Source organism: Anomaloglossus baeobatrachus, chromosome 1 (assembly GCF_048569485.1).
Source record: "Anomaloglossus baeobatrachus isolate aAnoBae1 chromosome 1, aAnoBae1.hap1, whole genome shotgun sequence".
In the NCBI taxonomy this organism is placed as follows: Eukaryota; Metazoa; Chordata; class Amphibia; order Anura; family Aromobatidae; genus Anomaloglossus; species Anomaloglossus baeobatrachus.
Window position 1 is genome coordinate 311,563,583 of NC_134353.1, and position 15,115 is coordinate 311,578,697.

The 15,115-nt window shown below is 42.1% G+C and overlaps 1 protein-coding gene across 1 annotated transcript in view; it reads left to right on the forward strand.

Moving 5' to 3' along the window:
• The window catches only part of ADAMTS3 (ADAM metallopeptidase with thrombospondin type 1 motif 3), a 357,250-nt gene that overhangs the window by 3,324 nt on the left and 338,811 nt on the right, over positions 1–15,115 (forward strand). The gene's annotated exons all lie outside the window — the stretch shown is intronic.

Here is a 15,115-nt window from a genome sequence, read left to right on the forward strand (position 1 = left end):
ACTACTGTGCTTTCTCTTTTTAAACCATTATGACAACCAAAAACATCCAAATGACCCTGATCAAAAGTTCACATACCCTGGTGATTTTGGCCTGATAACATGCACAGAAGTTGACACAAATGAGTTTGAATTGCTAATAAAGGTAACATCCTCACCTGTGACCTGTTTGCTTGTAGTCAGTGTGTGTCCAGAAAAGCTGAGTGAGTTTCTGGGATCCAGACAGACTCTTGCATCTTTCATCCAGCCATTGACATTTCTGGATTATGTGTCATGGGGAAAGCAAAAGATTTGTCAACAGATCCACTGGAAAAGATAGTTGAAGTGTATAAAACAGGAAAGGGATACAAAAAGATATCTAAGGAACTGATAATGCCAGTCATTAGTGTTCAAACTGTGATTAATAAATGGAAAATCAGGGGCTCTATAAAAATCAAACCACGATCAGGTAGACCAACAAACATTTCGGGCACAACTGCCAGGAAAATTGTTCGGGATGCAAAGACAAACCCACAAATAATATCAGATGAAATACAGGACTCACTGAAAACTAGTGGTGTGGCTGTTTCAAGAAGCATAATAAGAAGGCACTTGAAGAAAAATGGGCTGCATGGTCAAGTCACCAGAAGAACGCCATTACTGCGCAAATGCCACAAAGTATCTCACCTACAATACGCCAAACAGCACAGAGACAAGCCTCCAAACTTCTGAAACAAGGTAATTTAGAGTGATGAAACCAAAATCAAACTTTTTGGCCACAACCATAAATGTTACATTTGGATAGGTGTTAACAAGGCCTATGATGAAAGGAACACCATTCCTACTGTAAAGCACGGAGGTGGATCGCTGATGATGTGGGGATGTGTGTGCTACAAAGGCACAGGAAACTTGGTCAAAGTTGAAGGAAAGATAAATGCAGCATGTTATCAGAAAATACTGGAGGCAAATTTGCACTCATCACCCCGGAAGCAGCGCACAGGTCGTAGTTGGAAGTTCCCACCTGAGAATATTCCAAAACGCAAGGCTAAGTCGACCTTTCATCGGCTACAGCAGAAGAAAGTGAAGGTTCTGGAGTGGCCATCTCAGTCTCCTGACCTCAATATTATCAAGCCACTCTGGGGAGAACTCAAGCATGCTCATGAAAGAAAACCCATGAATTTACAGGAACTGGAGGCCTTTTGCCAAGAAGAATGGGCAGCTTTACCATCTGAGAAAATAATGAGCCTCATCCACAACTACCACAAAAGACTTCAAGCTGCCATTGATGTTAGAGTGAGCAATACACGGTATTAAGATCTGGTGTATGTGAACTTTCGATCAGGCTCATTTGGATGTTTTTTGTTGTCATTATGAGTTAAGAGAAAACACAGTAGTCTGACAATAAATGGCTTCACCCAACCACTAACCATGAGTGTTAAATAAGATTTTGTGTTATCATTCATATTCTCTGAAAAAAGATCAAGAAATCAAAAAATCTGCCGAGGTATGTAAACTTTTGAGCACAACTGTATATATTTGCATATGAGTGATGTCTCCAAATGAATAGGGATTCAAATATTGCATCCTAGTGTATGGAGCGATGTAATATCCCTATACATTAACAAGAATGACTGGATTTTAGATAGGTAGCAACACAGCATGTTAAAACACATTTTGTATATACATAAAAATAAAATGTAACTGTCATTAAACATTTTTAGTTTTGTACATGTTAGAGCCAGCAAATAGCTGTCGGTCGGTGGGGTCTAAGTCCTGAGACCCCAACAATCATACAAAATACCAGTCTAAAGTGCACAGCTCTTGTATACAGTATACACACAGAGCCATGTACTGGCTGAATAGTAAGTCTATGGGTCCATATGGTCCATCTTCCAGAGTGCTAAACGGCCCATAGACTTACTATTCAGACCGTACACAGCTCTGTAGAAAAAGGGAATAAGCCCCACCAGATACCTCTGAGCAACGTGTGGATAACCAAAATGCCTGAATCCCTTTGTACTCTGTTATTTGTCATCAGTGCATAGACATGTCACCTCAAATAAATTGAATGACCAACTTAAAAGTAGGTTGTAAAAAAAAGTACAGTGTCCTGCGAAAGTATTCGGCACCCTTGAATTTTTCAACCTTTACCCATATTTCAGGCTTGAAACATAAAGATAAAAATTTTAATGTAATGGTGAAGAATCAACAACAAGTGAGACACAATTTTGAAGTTGAATGAAATGTATTGCTTATTTTAAACTGAAAAGTGGGGCGTGCAATATTATTCGGCCCCTTTACTTTCAGTGCAGCAAACTCACTCCAGAAGTTCATTGAGGATCTCTGAATGATCCAATGTTGTCCTAAATGACTGATGATGATAAATATAATCCACCTGTGTGTAATCAAGTCTCCGTATAAATGCACCTGCTCTGTGATAGTCTCAGTGTTCTGTTTAAAGCAGAGATAGCATCATGAAGACCAAGGAACACAAGAGGCAGGTCTGTGATACTGTTGTGGAGAAGTTTAATGCCGGATTTGGTTACAAACAAAAATTCCAAAACTTTAAACATCCCAAGGAGCACTGTGCAGGCGATCATATTGAATTGGAAGGAGCATCATAGCACTGCAAATCTACCAAGACCCAGCCGTCCATCCAAACTTTGATCTCAAACAAGGAGAAGACTGATCAGAGATGCAGCCAAGAGGCCCTTGATCACTCTGGATAACTGTAGAGATCTACAGCTGAGGTGGGAGAGTCTGTCCATAGGACAACAATCAGTTGTACACTGCACAAATCTGGCCTCTATGGAAGAGTGGCAAAGAGAAAACCATTTCTCTAAGATATCCATAAAAAGCCACCTGGGAGACACACCAAACATGTGGAAGAAGGTGCTCTGGTCAGATGAAACCAAAATTGTACTATTTGGGCACAATGCCAAATGATATGTTTGACGTCAAAATAACACAGCTCATCACCCTGAACACACCATCCCTACTGTCAAACATGGTGGTGAAAGCATCATGGTTTGGGCCTGCTTTTCTTTAGCACGGGCAGGGAAAATGGTTAAAATTGATGGGAAGATGGATGGAGCCAAATACAAGACCATTCTTAAAGAAAACCTGTTGGAGTCTGCAAAAGACCTGAGACTGGGACGGAGATTTGTCTTCCAACAAGACAATGATCCCAAACATAAAGCCAAATCTACAATGGAATGGTTCACAAATAAATGTATCCAGGAGTTAGAATGGCCAAGTCAAAGTCCAGACCTGAATCCAATCGAGAATCTTTGGAAAGAGCTGAAAACTGCTGTTCACAAACGCTCCCAATTCAACCTCACTCAGCTTGAGCTTTTTGCAAAGGAAGAATGGCAAAAAGGGCAAGAATTTCAGTCTCTCGATGTGCAAAACAGATAGACACACACCCCAAGCGACTTGCAGCTGTAATCACAGCAAAATGTGGCGCTACAAAGTATTAACTTAAAGGGGACGAATAATATTGCACGCCCCACTTTTCAGTTATTTTTTTTTTTAAAAGTTTGAAATAAGCAATAAATTTTGTTCAAGTTCACAATTGTGTCCCACTTGTTGTTGATTCTTCACCATAACATTAAAATTGTTATCTCTATGTTTGAAGCCTGAAATGTGGGAAAAGGTTGAAAAATTCAAGGAGGCTGAATACTTTCGCAAGGCACTGTAAACAGGTTTTTCCTGTGGCAAATGCAGCTTTTTCAATGCCGCCAAATGTAAGATTTTTATTGTATAAATGATGGTCCCAATGGTTGAAGCCTTACCATCCACACAGCTATTGCAATCAAATTAGTATATCATAAATATTTTTTGGTGGAATATCTGGTTATTCTATTAAATTATATGGTAACACTATAAGGCACAGGATAGATTATTATATGCTATGCTCATGATATTGCACACATGGAAAAATAAAATAAGGTTTCACTCAATACAACGATACCTGAACCACCTGGCTCTTGCACAAACTAGAGATTCTAGCTGTCCCTAGAAGCCCCTGCGCAGACTGAAACAACCCTCACCGGGTGACTAAGATGACTGCTCGGACCTTAGATTCCATTGAGGTTATCGCATACCTCCTAAAGAATCCAGGGGAAGGCTCAGCGTAAAAAATAAGTAAAACCAAAATAGATAAGAATGTGTGAGAGATTACCAATAGGCTAAAAGACTGTAGCTCAAAACAAGGTCCATTTCAGAATATCACCAGCGAGAAGAGAAGCCATGGGAAGCTTTAAATAGTTACACCCACCAGGTGATAGGGCAAGCTGTATCATAGCTTGGAAAACACATGTTGGCAGAAAAGGACTGAACACAAAACAAAAGAATATCAGAACTTGGACAAAGACCAAATCTGATTGTGGCTCAGTGGAGAGGGAAACAGATCACAGTACAGATCAAATCCCTAGGCATGACAGTATCCCCCTTCCACGAGGAGTTACTGCACCCTCCGATATCCCCATTCTCTGATGTTACTTATAGTTTTTTTTACCAGAAAATCAGCATATAGATCTTCAGCATTAACCCATGAGTTATTCTTCAGACCGTAACCTTTCCATTCAACAAAAAACTGCAGTCGGCGTCTGATTCGTCTGGCACCCAGGACTCACTATACCTTATACTGCCGATCGTCTTTCAAATCTAAATTAATTAGTGCCAAAAACCCAGCGTCTTCTCAAAATTTTAAAAGATCAAAGGAATGGAAGGAATTATAGATACTCATTGCCACGAGAAGTTGGAGTTTGACTGTCACAGCACTGATGATTTAAATTACCTTATGTAAACCAACACATTTGGTAGCAAATTTCTTAAATGGTACTTTAAGGTGAAAATTTTTTGAGGATAGCCAAGAAAATGTTCCCACCTAAAGACAGGAGCCCTCCTACATCTGCGCTCTGCAGTTCTTTTGATTCAGTCAGCAGTTACCATAAGATTTATTTCAACCTTTCCCCTTACCTTAATTAAATGTGAAGAAAATCTCTCTTCCTCTTAGGCCCGTTTCACACATCAGTGAAAAACACTGACGTTCTTCACTTTCTTCACTGACGTATAAAACACGCACATGTCCTTCCGTGTTCCGTGATTCACGGCACACGTGGGTTGTCCATGTGCAATCCGTGATCCGTGATTGCACATGGATATTACTCACCTGCCTTCGTTCCTGCTGTCCATGGTGCTGAAGTCTCCAGCTCTGCAGCGTCGCCCACCGCTCTCTGCACCTACTTCCTGGTCGGCTATTCCTGCTCTCATGAATATTCATGAGCCAGGCAGGAGCTGCCGAGACCAGAGGCTGCAGAGCGAATCGCAGGCAAGGTAAGTTGAAAATATTTAATATTTAATATGTCCGTGATTTTCTGGTACGTGTTTCACTGATCACACACGGATCACAGCATAGTGTGGTCCGTGGGTCATCAGTGATGCCAGAAAAAAACTGACTTGTCTCTGTGCAGAATCACAGCCACGGGTGTACGCTGCACGGAGACAAGTTCAGTGAAAAATTACTGATGTGTGAGCAGACCCATTGATTAGAATGGGTCTGCGTATGTCAGTGATTCTGGTACGTATAAAAAAAAGCACAAACGTACCAGAATCGCTGACGTGTGAAAGGGGCCTAATACAGGTCACTGCAAACCAAACAATTTCCCAAAAATGATGAAAATCTCCACAGCAGAAAAAAAGAAGGTGCAGGTAGCTGTAAAGGTGCTGTTATTAACAACGAACTCAGCAAGGGGCAGAATTTCCACCCAGTCCTCCTAATCAGATGAAACAAGACATCTTAAATACTATTCTACCTGTTGCTTTTGGTTCATTATTTCTGTCTGTTCATTAGTCTCAAGATAATAACGAGAGGAGAATTAACGTTTACTACCCAATCTGAGCAAAAACTATTCCAAAAGCTAGGAAAAACGTGAAACCCCCTATCTGAAATAATGTTCTTAGGCACTCCAGGTAATTTCACAATATGAAAGATAAATAATGTAGCTAACCTTTTAGCTGCAGACAATTTTTGAAGAGGAACCAAATGAACTATCTTGCTGCAACTGTCCACCACCACCCACACTACTGTATTACTACCAAAATTAGGTAGATAAGGGACATTGACAAGTAAGTCCATGGACAAGTGCATACAGTGCTGAGACTGGACCTCATTAAGCAAGAGAAAGCCCAGCGGTAACTGGCAAGAGGCCCTGGCAAAACTTTGCATTTACAGACATACTCATCAACATCCATACGAGCATTCTGCCACCAAAAGGCCCTAGAATTCGCTTTCCAAGTGGCAGAAGAACCCGAGAGACCAACCAACATGGAATCATGCACTTTGTTAAGATCTGTGCGTAAAGAAGATGGTACAAAAAGTTTGTTCAGAGGCAAGTCTTCTGGTGCACTATCCTGAGCCTCCTGAATGCACTGTCTGATATCAATCCCCAGAGCACCCACCACCACCCCTTCACAAAAATCTTAACCAAAATGTGATCCCTCAACTCTGGAACAAAGCTATGTGACGTAGCATCAGCAATAACATTCTTAGATCCAGGGAGATAAGTCACAGAAAAATCAAACCGGGCAAAAAAAGTGCCAACCTGGTCTGTCTTTTATTTATTCATTTGGTGGCGTCAACATATAGCAGGTTTTTATGGTCAGTAATGACTGTCACATTATGTCTTGCCCACTCTAACCAATATCTCCACTCCTTAAATCTCTTAACTGCCAGAAGCTTTCAGTCACCGACATCATAGTTAAACTCAAATTGTAAGAATTTCAGAGAAGAAAAAATCACAAGGATGAATGTAACCATCTTTCTTTTATGAGAGAACTGCACACAGCCCTACAAAAGAAGTGTCAACCTCAACCACAAAAGGCAAATCAACCTCAGGGTGACTGAGGACTGGAGCCTTAGAGAAGGCTGATTTGAGAGCAGCAAAGGCCTCAACTGCCTCTTTAGACCAGGAGGAACAATCAGTACCCTTCTTGGTCATATCAGTAAAAGGCTTTACATTAACTGAGAAATTCTTAATGAACGTTCGATAATAATTAGCAATCTAAGAATCGCTGCAAACCTTTAAGGTTAGTGGGTTGTACCCCATAAAAGATGGCCTGTACTTTAATAGAGGTCCATCTGAAACCCTGATTAAAAAAATGCCTCCAAAAATGTACCTTTTGAACCTCAAATTGACATTTATCCAGTTTAGCAAATAAATGATTGTCATGAAGAATTTGAAGAACCTGTTGAACATGCTCATAATGCTTAACACAAGAACGTGAGTAATTCAATATATCATCTAAATAAATCACCACAAATCTACCTATCAGAGGGTAAAAATGTCATTAATGAAGTTCTGAAAACCTGCCAGAGCATTCGTCAACCCAAATGGCATCACCAAATTTTCAAAGTGTCTCTCAGGTGTACTGAAAGTGGTTTTCCACTCATCACCTTGCCGACTATGTATGAGGTTAAATGCCCCCTTAAATCAAGTCTGGAAAACCATTTGGCTCCAACTAGTTGATTAAACAGGTCCGGTATAAAGGGTAAAGGATAAGGATTACGGACCGTGATCTTATCAATCTCTTTAAATTGAAGCATGGACGCAAGCCTTCATGGTTTTTTTAAAGAAAAATCCCACGGCTGTTGGAGAAGTGGATAGCCGTATACGCCCGATGGTGAGACACTTTTGAATATACTTTTTCAAGGCTTCTTTTTCTGGAAGAAATAGGTTAAACAGACAAGTCTTAGGTATTTTGGTACCTGGTATGAATTTGATCGGCCGATTATATGACCTATGTGGAGGGAGAACTTCACACTCAGTCTCTTAAAACACATCCTCAAAGTCCTGAATAAATCTACAAAGATGAGATCTCACAGATGCCAAGCACTTGGATATGCAACTGGAGGAAGAAAAGTCCCCACAAGACTTGATCTCCCAAGTCTTTCAATTAATGGTAAGATTGTGTTTCACCAACCAGGGGATGCCTAACACCAGTTTAGCAGATAAAGAAGGACCGTGAATGAAATGGATTGTGTGTATAGCTATCCCACTTCCATGCACACATTCTCAACCTTAGAAGTTACATGACTTTGAGCAAGAGGAGAATTTTCAGTCTCTGACACCAGAATAAGATGACCGAGAGTAGAAACACTGTACCCACATCGAATTGCGAAATCACTGTCAAAGGGATCTAAGTCCGAGCCTAAATCTACAAATGCAGAGGTGACAAAAAACCCATATTTGGTACCCAAAGACATTTGCAGGGAAAACTCAGATGTATCCATGAGAGATAATTTCAGACACATTACACTTAAAATCCCTTTTAGTTTTTTCTTTTAAAAATTAATTCTTGTACTTAAAACACTGAATCATAACATGATCTGAACAATCTCAGTACAAGCAAAAACGAGAAGAGGTTTCCAGTTCGGTTCTCTCCTTGAACTCTCGGTAGGACCCAATTTGCATAGGTTTACCCTTCTCAACAGAATGAGATGAAGGAGTCACTGACACAACCTCAAAGGGAACCAACCATCAGGATTTACCCACATAAAGTAATGGCAGTGCCATACTGGCACTAACAGTGATTAAAATGATATCTTCACTTTTCAGATTGGATCTTTCTTTGCAGAAAAAATTCATAAATGTACAGAAATTGGTGCATTCTTTGATTGACGTTTGCAGCGGAGTGGGCCTTTTATGGGTCGGGTCCTGTGTCTAAATTTATTTTCCGGCTTCCTCGTGGTTTGCCCCTTTTGTTTATTTAAATATCACTCTGCACTGTTATTACCATTGTTGGAGGCGAATGCGCATTGCTAGTGTAATGATGTCTTCATTAAAATGATGCCGGAGTCAGCGCATCTGTGTACCGCAATCTCCGGTGCCATTTTTTTTAAGACACTAGGGAGAAGACTATGAGCGGCATCGGCGCATGCGCAGCTTTTTTTTTTCCATCTGTACATGTGTATTCCATAATGTTCAAGTTTTTTTCAAAAACACTCCATAGGCTTTTTCTTTCTAATTTGACCCACTTGCGTGACGTTTGATGGATGGCTTTGATGTCATTAGATTGGTTACAAATTAATGGACACTATGCTGCAATTGCCTGCTGTGGGCAGAAATTTTTTTCTTAACCCAGCTTCCAAAGAGTGTGGTGGTGTCCATATCATCTAATCATAGCATATCTTTCATTTTACATCAGCAGTATAAGAAATGTAAATGAAGAACAGAATTCTAATAAGGACTTTCACACTAGTCCTAACGAGTTACAACTTTTATCACAGCTCAAATTAAATTATTTAGTCAAGGACATGGACCTTTCTAAGTATTCTACAGAACTGTTAGGGGGGCTTTACACGTTGCGACATCGCTTCCGAAATATCGTCGGGGTCACATCGTTAGTGGCGCACATCCGACGCCGGTAGCAACATCGCAACGTGTAAATTCTAGGTGCAACGATAAACGATCGCAAAAGCGTCGAAAATCGTTGATCTGTGTAGCATCGTTCATTTCCATAATGTCGGGTCGACCGCAGGTACGATGTTGTTTGTCGTTCCTGCAGCTCCACACATCACTGTCTGTAAACCTGCAGGAGCGACAAACATCTCCTTACCTGCGTCCCGACGGCAATGCGGAAGGGAGAAGGTGGGTGGGATGTTATGTCCCACTCATCTCCACCCCTCCGCTTCTATTGGCCAGCCGATTAGTGACGTCGCTGTGACGCCGAACGCACCTCCCCCTTAATGGAGGGATAGTTCGGCAGTCACAGCGACGTCGCCGAGCAGGTATGTGCTTGTAAAGCTGCCCTAGCGATAATGTTCGCTACGGCAGCAATCACCACATATCGCATGTGCGACGGGGGCGGGTGCTATCGCGCTCGGCATCGCTAGCCGATGCTAGCGATGTCGCAACGTGTAAAGTACCCCTAAGACTCTAGCTCCTGGTACCTATTTTCAAGCTACAGAAGCAGAGAAAAATAATTCCTTAAATATTTTCTCAAGAAGGTGCGCTAGTGTATTGCAGTGATGTTATTGGGCTGATGGAAAATTTAACATTACAATGTGAGCGAGTAAAAACTCTTGATTGATTGATTAATTAATACATTCATTCATTAATTCATTCATTCAAAAAAGTCTGTTAACTGTATTACTTACTGCACAATGACAGCAAGTATGATTCAGTTCCTGTAGGGCATTCTTTGCACTTTAAGGAAAGCTATGACAATTTAGACTTTATTTTCAAGAAACTTAAATACGAGGATCAAGGATGCTTTTTGTATGAATGGCTCATTTGGGATAGTACTCATCCTTGGAACCAAAAAGTTGGCCAATGAGAACATCTTTTCAACCTGGACTGAAGAACATAATTGCGAAAAGTTTAGTTGATCCCACTAAAGTTCCCCTGCCACCACCCCACATTAAGCTTGGACTGATGAAACAGTTTGAGAAAGCTCTACCTAAAGAAGGAGATACTTTTAAGTGCCTGTGTACCAAGTTTCAGGGACTGACCAAAGCAAAACTGAAGGAAGGTATTTTTGTGGGTTTAAATATTCGAAAACTCATGAAGGACAACATGTTCAAAACAAAAATGAACGCTGTTGATAAAAGGGCTTTTTGATTCTTTTAAAGAATTTGTGAAGAAATTTCTTGGTAACAAAGATCCTAAATTTAAGTCCATCATGGAGAACATGCTGAAATGTTTCAAAGCCTTGGGTTGTGTGATGAATTTAAAGTTAATTTGTTACATTAACATATGGACTTCTTTCCTGAAAACATTGGTGCTGTTAGCAAAGAGTAAGGAGAAAGATTTCATCAGGATATCAAGGAGATGGAACAATGATTCCAGGGTAGATGGGACATGAACATGATGGAGAACTACTGCCGGATGCTTCACATCGAAGATCTGCAAGTCTTCTATAAGAGAAAAGGTATCAAGAGATTCTTTGAAGAGAAAAGATACAAGAATTAATTTCCAATAAAGTTGCAGAATGAATGTTCAATAAATATATATATATATATATATATATATATATATATATATATATATGTATATACAGTCATATGAAAAAGTTTGGGCACCCCTACTAATGTTAACCTTTTTTCTTTATAACAATTTGGGTTTTTGCAACAGCTATTTCAGTTTATTGTACTAACAGAAAATGTGCAATCCGCATTTAAACAAAATTTGACCGGTGCAAAAGTATGGGCACCTCAACATAAAAGTGACATTAATATTTTGTAGATCCTCCTTTTGCAAAAATAACAGCCTCTAGTCGCTTTCTGTAGCTTTTAATGAGTTCCTGGATCCTGGATGAAGGTATATTTGACCATTCCTGTTTACAAAACAGTTCCAGTTCAGTTAAGTTTGATGGTCGCTGAGCATGGACAGGACGCTTCAAATCATTCCACAGATGTTCAATGATATTCAGGTCTGGGGACTGGGATGGCCATTCCAGAACATTGTAATTGTTCCTCTGCATGATTGGCTGAGTAGATTTGGAGCAGTGTTTTGGATCATTGTCTGCTGATTCTGTGTTGAATCCATGCGACCCTCAACTTTAACAAGATTCCCGGTGCCGGCATTGGCCACACAGCCCCAAAGCATGATGGAACCTCCACCAAAATTTACTGTGGGTAGCAAGTCCTTTTCTTGGAATGCCGTGTTTTTTTGCTTCCATGCATAATGCCTTTTTGTGTGACCAAACAACTCAATCTTTGTTTCATCAGTCCACAGGACCTTCTTCCAAAATGTAACTGGCTTGTCCAAATGTGCTTTTGCATACCTCAGGCGACTCTGTTTGTGGCATGCTTGCAGAAACGGCTTCTTACGCATCACTTTCCCATACAGCTTCTCCTTGTGCAACGTGCGCTGTATTGTTGACCGATGCACATTGACACCATCTGCAGCAAGATGAAGCTGCAGGTCTTTGGAGGTGGTCTGTGGATTGTCCTTGACTGTTCTCACCATTCTTCTTCTCTGCCTTTCTGATATTTTTCTTGGCCTGACACTTCTGGGTTTAACAAGAACTGTACCTGTGTTCTTCCATTTCCTTACTATGTTCCTCACAGTGGAAACTGACACTTTAAATCTCTAAGACAACTTTTTGTATCCTTCCTCTGAACAACTATGTTGAATAATCTTTGTTTTCAGATCATTTGAGAGTTGTTTTGAGGAGCCCATGATGCCACTCTTTATAGGAGATTCAAATAGGAGAACAACTTGCAAGTGGCCACCTTAAATACATTTTCTCATGATTGGATACCCCTGCCTATGAAGTTCAAAGCTCAATGAGGTTACAAAACCAATTTAGTGCTTTAGTAAGTCAGTAAAAAGTAGTTAGGAGTGTTCAAATCAAGAAATTGATAAGGGTGCCCATACTTTTGCACCGGTCAAATTTTGTTTAAATGCGGATTGCACATTTTCTGTTAGTACAATAAACCTCATTTCAATCCAGAAATATTACTCAGTCCATCAGTTACTAGATATATGAAACTGAAATAGCTGTTGCAAAAACCCAAATTGTTATAAAGAAAAAAGGTTAACATTAATAGGGGTGCCCAAACTTTTTCATATGACTGTATGTACCATAATATTGTGTATATTTTTGGCTACAATAAAGATTTTTCTTGTTCATCTCGCTTGTGCTTAATTTCATGCGTGTTTTGTGCAAAATCAATGTGCGATTGTTTAAAGTAGAAGTGTTTTTTTAAAAATCAGGGCATAAAAAACCCCCTAGAAATAAGTACCGTATTTTTCGCTTTATAAGACGCACCGGATTATAAGATGCACCCCAAGCTTAGACATAAAAAAAGGTAAAAAAAAGAAAAATGGGGTCCGTCTTATAATCCGGTGTTCTATTACCGGAGGGGGGCATCAGTGGTGGTGAAGCGGGGTCACAGGAGGCAGAGGTTGTGCTGGCATGCACAGCGGGTCAGTAGCAGCGGGGTCCGTGGTGGCAGGTGGCGTCCGGGGTGGCAGTAGCCAGGGGACCCGTGGTGGCAGGAGCCGTGGGGCCCGTGGTGGTGGCGGCAGCAGCAGCGTTGGCGTCGGCGACGGCGGGTGAGTCATGCAGCAGGCCGGTGCAGTGAGTGTCCCAGTGTCCGCGGTCCTGGTTCAAATAATGGCACCTGCGCAGATGGAGCTCTCATCCAAGGGCTCCATCTGCGCACTCGCTGACTCCCGGGGGAGCACTTGCGCAGATGGAGCTCTCATTCAAGAGCTCCATCTGCGCACGCGCCCGCTGCCATCATTTGAAACTGGGACCACGGACAAACTGGGTAACTTGCTGCACAGCCGCCCGCCCCGCACGGACAGAGTGGCAGCCAGCAGGCTGCCCGCCCACCCTGCGTGCAAGCGGCCGGGTACCTGTGCTTGCGTGCGGGGGCAGCAGCCATCTGCTGCCCGCACAGGCACCCGACCGCCGCCCGCACACAGCACCCAGCCACCGGCCGCTGCCCGCACACAGCACCCAGCCGCCGCCCGCATACAGCACCCGGCTGCCGGCCGCTGCCCGCACACAGCACCCGGCCGCCACCCACACACAGCACCCGGCCGCCGGCTGCCACCCACTCACAGCACCCGGCCGCCGCCCGCACACAGCACCCGGCCGCTGCCCGCGCACAGCACCCGTCCGCTGCCCGCACGCAGCCACGGGTATCCGGCTGCCACCGCACGCAAGCACAGGTACCCGGCCGCTTGCACGCAGCCACAGGCACCCGGCTTCCTGATCACCGTACAGACAGGACCCCCAGGTACCGCTATATTCGCTTTATAAGACGCACCTCCCATTTTCCTCTCAAATTTTTGGGAGGAAAAGTGCGTCTTATGAAGCGAAAAATATGGTAATTTAATTTGAACTAATTTTCATAACCCAAATTTTGCATACCTGTGATATTAATATAATGGCAGATTCTCTATACACTTAGAGAGGTGTTTTAATTTGTCAACTGAGTACCGCTATCTTGATGTTTTCTATTATTTGTTTTGACCTTTGTATGGCACTTTAGGGACGAGGGATTCTAAGGATGAGTCTATGATGAGAATATCCTAGTCCTATGTTTATAGTCCGTGTAATATCACCATTGTTGTTCACTGTCGTCAGAAGGTGGCAGGGGATAACAGGGGACTGGGCCTCTTAAATTGGCCCACAGGCTAGAGTGGCTCTAGCTGTCCCTAATCACAGACATACAGTATGTCTGATGTGACAATATCTGGGCCGCCTTCCTACCCCCCGCTTCTGACCAGCCCTGATCTAATACCCCCTCCCTCCCTACCACAGGAGGGTGGAGCAGAACAGGAGCATGTAAGCGCCAACAGTGATAGACAAACAGGGGAAACCAAAACTATCGCACAGCACGCTCACATGGAGTAATCAGACAACAAGAGATAAAGAGGAAAACTAAGCAGGGAGGAAATAACCAGACGACAGGAGGAACATCACTGCCCACCAAACAACACACAGTAAATCACCAGAATGGAAAATATCAGCACACAGACCAGTGTATCAGAAAGCTATAGTTGGCACAGGAAGACAAATTCCTCCATCTTAAAAGGGCGTGGAGTACCTGTGATAGGTCTACTGTAACATGACATCTAAAAGGTAACCAGCAGGCTAGCAGAAATGAACTCCTGCTAATCCGATCACTAATGAGCACACAGCTGATTCACGCCCAAGCCTGCCTGTGCAACTCAGAATCACCAGAGAAAGTATAGTGAGGAGTGTCAGATTCTGTGATCTGAACAGCGTCTGTTGCCGCCATGACACTAGGCGAGTTTAGAGCAAAACACCCTGTGACAACTCTTCAAAGTAGAGATAGAGTACTCACCTGGAGGCTATCACTTCACTAGTGTTCTTTGTTTTTATGTGTTTTCCTCTTTTCGGAAATGAATTTTGTTTTGGTATGTTACTTCTGTGAATCTTGGATAATTTGTATATACCTGATACTTAGATAGCCCGTGAGTTGCTTTTTAGTAGAAGAGGTAGGTAATTTGAACCTTTTTTTAACTTTTCACTGTATAGGGACCATTAACCTGTGATTGTCTGATTTCTTGTACTAATACACAACAATACTATTAAAGGGAACCTGTCAGCAGACATTTTGCAATAAACCTAAAAGATTCCCCCCTCTGCA